The 5,079-nt window shown below is 39.6% G+C and overlaps 1 non-coding gene across 1 annotated transcript; it reads right to left on the reverse strand.

The window, feature by feature from the left end:
- Positions 1–835: 835 nt before the first annotated feature.
- On the reverse strand, positions 836–946 carry trnal-caa (transfer RNA leucine (anticodon CAA)). The gene is made up of 2 exons: positions 909–946; positions 836–881 (listed from the first exon to the last, which is right to left on the reverse strand). It is a non-coding gene; the product is annotated as a tRNA-Leu (tRNA).
- Between the last annotated feature and the right edge of the window lie 4,133 nt (positions 947–5,079).

Below are 5,079 nucleotides of genomic sequence, written 5' to 3' on the forward strand. Positions count from 1 at the left end.
GGGCTGAATTATGGAGAAGTGCCATCGTGATTGGCTATCACCAAAAATGGAAACGGGGCAACGTGATTGGCTGTTGGGCTGAATTATGGAGAAGTGCCATCGTGATTGGCTATCACCAAAAATGGAAACGGGGCAACGTGATTGGCTGTTGGGCTGAATTATGGAGAAGTGCCATCGTGATTGGCTATCACCAAAAATGGAAACGGGGCAACGTGATTGGAGGAGAATTATACAGACGCATATTCACACATCTGAAAACATGACTTCTGAAAAAAAATGAATAAAAGAAAATAACAAAAATTTAAATAAGTCTACGTTCAGAGATTTCGAATGGCATCAGAACACAATTGGCCCTTTTCAACTAGTACCTATGCCATGCGACTTGATCCAACTCAGCTTTTAGGGTTTTCCATTAGGTAGTACCTAGTAGCAGCAGGTGCATTTTTAGCACCTACTCTGGGGTTCGAGATTAGCCGAGTCGAAAATGTGACGTCTACAGATTGCAGGCCACTGATTGGCCAGGGAGTGATGTCACTGGATGAGTCATGAAAGCCACATAAGCCTTCACAAGAACCCGGCAAAACCCATTCGATTTTATCTATTCTTTTTATATATTCATATATTGTCAACGAGGTGAATTGCTGGATGTAAAGCCATACACCAAGCAGCAGGTATACCTTCACCTCGATGTCCTAAATTGTTGTGTCACATACAAAGGAAGTTACGGGACCTTTGAACCTCCTTCCTATCATGACCCACATTGAGGGGTCATGGTCATGATCTTGGTCTTCTAATATGCAAGAAAGATTTCAGCATGTAGTAAGTGTCAACGCAGTGTCAGGAGTGGGATTTGAACCCACGTCTCCTTGTGGAGACCAGAAGTCCCTCTGCTAAGGAAGGAATCAAGCCTTGAGTCTGGCGCCTTAGACCGCTCGGCCATCCTGACACCATGCAGGTCAAACTTGTCCGCAGAGGGAATCTTTCTGCTTGAGATGCGCCATCATGGCTGTAAATACAAGGGAAAGGGGAAGAACGGGTGTCTGGAGAGTGAAGGAGGGGCTGGGTGAAAAAATATCTGAAAGAAGTCCCGAGCGAATGTTGCGCAGGTTTCTCATAGACCGCTGCTCTGGAACATCCCAAGAACGTTTCAGTACTTTAGTGGGTGCGTGAAGGTGGCTAAAGAAATGCTTACAAATAATTCATTTTTGCCAAAGATTTGGTGCTCTCTTCACTCTGTCAGAGTTGGCTACTCACATGTTAGGAAACATGTCTTCTGAAATAAAAAGAAGATGAAAAAGAAATCTACATTTAGAGATTTAGAATGGCATCGGAACACAGTTGGCCCTTTTCAAACCGTGCCTACATGGTAAAGAACTGTGCCTTGGCTGGCATGAGCTCAAGTACTACCTGGGTAGTAGTCTGATCGCAATGGGTCGATCCCCGCAGGAAACTGCTGAAACCGCGAACCAAGTAAAATAAAGTCCATCTTACAGTAAAATACAGCTTATCCTAAATATAAAAACTTCAATTTCTAACTGTGCTGGCTTTAAAAGCTGCAAATAAAACGTACATAAAATGTACAAATTATGATCACCATAGCAACCGCCATGACAATTGTTGTAATCTGGCGCCATATAAATAAAATTGAATTGAATTGAATAGCATAGATTGATGAAACAAACCATTGAAATTAAATCTTTTCTTGGAAAACAAGCAAATATATTTCTTAGCAATGGCCGCCACACGTCTCTACAGTATCGTTAATAATCAATTTGTATTTTATTTTGACCCGAAAGAATCGTGAAAACGCTCTTATTTTCCGTCATATGTGCCGCCTACAAATGAAAACATTGCGCTTCCAGGACCTATTAATTATCTAATAATTACGGAAAGACAAGATTGAATTTTAAATGCAGCACGAAAACCTATTATTAAATCGTGGCAGGGAGCACGAATTTCAAAGTTTAATTTCGTGACAGTTTCACGAACAGCCGTGAGACTGGGTTGAGCTGACACACTGTCATGCTAGCTGTAACACTGTCATGCTAGCTGACACACTGTCATGCTCGCTGTAACACTGCCATGCTAGCTGTAACACTGTCATTCTCGCTGTAACACTGTCATAATAGCTGTAACACTATGATGCCAGCTAACACACTGTCATGCTAGCTGACACACTGTCATAACAGCTATAACACTGTCATGCTAGCTGACATACTGCCATGCTAACTGACATACTGTCATGCCAGCTGCCACACTGTCATGCTAGCTGTAACACTGTCATGCTCGCTGACACGAGTCTCTATCATTCGGTGTGTTTATGTGCGTTAACTGTCATCAAAACTTGGGGATCCAGTGTGTGATTTAATGCAATAAACACAATCATAATGAAGCTATTCCTCCAGTCATACCAAAAACACTCGTTAGCAACAGACGCTAATAAACAATGCTTTCTCATGAACAATGACGAAACAAGCCACAGATTTACACAGCATAACTTGTAGTAATGACTGTGTACCTTTTATTTCAGCGTTAAAACATTAATCTTATTAAATAATTGCACTTACATTTGCCTACATCTTTATCTGAAACATGCTGATTAGTAACGTTAACACACAGACAGCGGGACACAGATTGGTTTAAATTGAAACTTTTGAGAGACCTTTTTATTTTAAACTTGCAGCACAATAATAAGTTTATCACATAGTTATGTTGAGAAGAAATTAAGTGAACTGTGTCTTTATAGGTTATTCTTAAAGTATGTGTGTAAAAACATGAGCCTTGTATTTAGTGTGGTGCATAAACCCAATAATCCAAAGATTCACTACAGCGATTCATTCTTTATTAGAGGAACTTTTTACAAATAAAACCATGAGGTGTTGAATAAAGTGATTCAGCTGAGTAATTAAACCATCTTTAGACATTTTAAGACCATAAATAAGAGTCATTAAAATCATTTCCATGACATTTCAGATTTCCATGAAGTGAGACAACAAATGACTGAAAAAGATATTCAAATATAAGTTTTTATATTTTTTATTTAAATTGTATTGAGGTTGCAGAACATTTTGAAAGCACATTTAACAATTATGTAAGAAAAAAATTATAAAAATGAATGTAAAAGTATTGAAATGTAAAATTCTAATGAAACTTCTAAGATCTGAAGTTAAAGAATCTGAAGTTCTAGGATCTGAAGTTCTAAGATCTGAAGTTCAAGGATCTGAAATTCAAGGATCTGAAGTTCTAGGATCTGAAGTTCTAGGATCTGAAGTTCAAGGATTTGAAGTTCTAGGATCTGAAGTTCTAAGATCTGAAGTTCAAGGATCTGAAGTTCAAGGATCTGAAGTTCTAGGATCTGAAGTTCTAGGATCTGAAGTTCAAGGATCTGAAGTTCTAGGATCTGAAGTTCTAGGATCTGAAGTTCTAGGATATGAAGTTAAAGAATCTGAAGTTCTAAGACCAGCATCTAAACTTCTAAAAGCACATTGAGAAATATTGAACATGTAAAAATATTAATAAAGAATGTTGCGGGGAACCGGAGAACCCAGAGAAAACCCCTTCTAAGAAAGAAAGAAGTCTGTAACTTATGTGAAAGCGTCCGAGCTACAGAATTTGAACTTTGTTGTGAACTCTGAAGGGCTTCATGATGGAGCTGCCCAGAGACGAGAAGAATCCTTTCCGGTCGTCAGGTCTTTTAGATATTTGCTCCACGAAACAGTCTATGACAATTTCGTCACATAATGGTTGTTCTATGTCCAGGAACATCAGTGTAATCAGGTGTGGACAGGCAGTACGTTTACACAGGTCCATGCAGATGGTACGATCAAGGAGTTTAAAGGTCTCTGGTGGGATATTAAAGTCCTTTTTCTTGGCTTCGGCCATCATTCTTTCATGCAGCCGCTTGACGATAGCTTCAAAGTTTTCTGGTTTGTATCTTATGTTTGCTTTTCTGAAGAGATGCAAAATCACCGTGTTCACAAGTATTTCAATAGACAGTTTGCATCTTTCCTCTCTGTCTCTTCGAATTTGTACGTGTTTGACATCAGATCTTAAGGAAGCCTCTGAGCTGTATTTCGGAGACTCCCTGATGTCGCTGGTGGTGAACTCTGAGCTCTGAGCAACCTCCATCTCACTGACAGGAGACGATTCAGAAACCTTGTCCTGAGATTTCTGGTTGTGAGGCATCAGTTCACTGAAAGTGGATGTTTGTGATGATATCTGGTGAGGTACACACAGACATTTGTGGGACTTTGGGGTGTTTTTGTCTTTAAATGAGAATCTTTGGAAGAATGAAGGTTTCTTAGTGATGTGTTTCTTGAATGAGCAGGCAATTACTCCATCTGCAAATGGCTTCTTTGAGCTCATACATACCTCAGCAATAAGTTGTGGGAAGGACACACTTCTACAAAGGTCTCTGTAAACATCTTGTTCAAGATTTTCAAACTTTTCTTCGGGGATGTTAAAGTCTAATTTCTCAACTTCAGGCCAGATTCTCTCCAACAACCGGCATTTTAGAGCTTGAGTGTCTTGTTGGGGGCATGCCATCGTTGCTTTCCAAAAGATGTAAAGAATTAGATCCTCCACAAATGTTTCCACCAATATTTTGCACCTTTCTTCTTTTTCTTGTTTGTTCTGTTGACATTTATCATCGACTGCTTTTAACTCAATAACCTTGTCTATGATTATATCTAAAGACTCCTGTTTCATGGACTCTACAGGAGTGAAAGATGTTGCTTGTTCCTCTGAGATAAAGTCTACCTCAGCCAAAGATTCCTTTTTTATTGGGGACTCCACATTTGAAATATCCATGCAACATGGAAGCAGTCCCTTCCTCGTGCTTCTTTTGTTTTTCCAGGTCTTTTTGCCATTTTCTTCATTGACGGGAGCAGTTTCTTCTTCCTGTTTCATGGACTCCACAGGAGTAAAAGATGATGCTTCTTCTTGAGGGATGATGTCCACCTCAGCCAAAGATTCCTCCTCTTGAATTACTTGGGACTCCACATGGGGAATCTCCATTTTTTTGTCCTCTGGTTTGATTTCCTTCTTCCCTTTAGGACAAGAAAATAACCTCTGAAACAA

The sequence above is a fragment of the Leuresthes tenuis genome, unplaced genomic scaffold (assembly GCF_036924035.1).
Source record: "Leuresthes tenuis unplaced genomic scaffold, fLeuTen1.0.hap1 SCAF_5, whole genome shotgun sequence".
In the NCBI taxonomy this organism is placed as follows: Eukaryota; Metazoa; Chordata; class Actinopteri; order Atheriniformes; family Atherinopsidae; genus Leuresthes; species Leuresthes tenuis.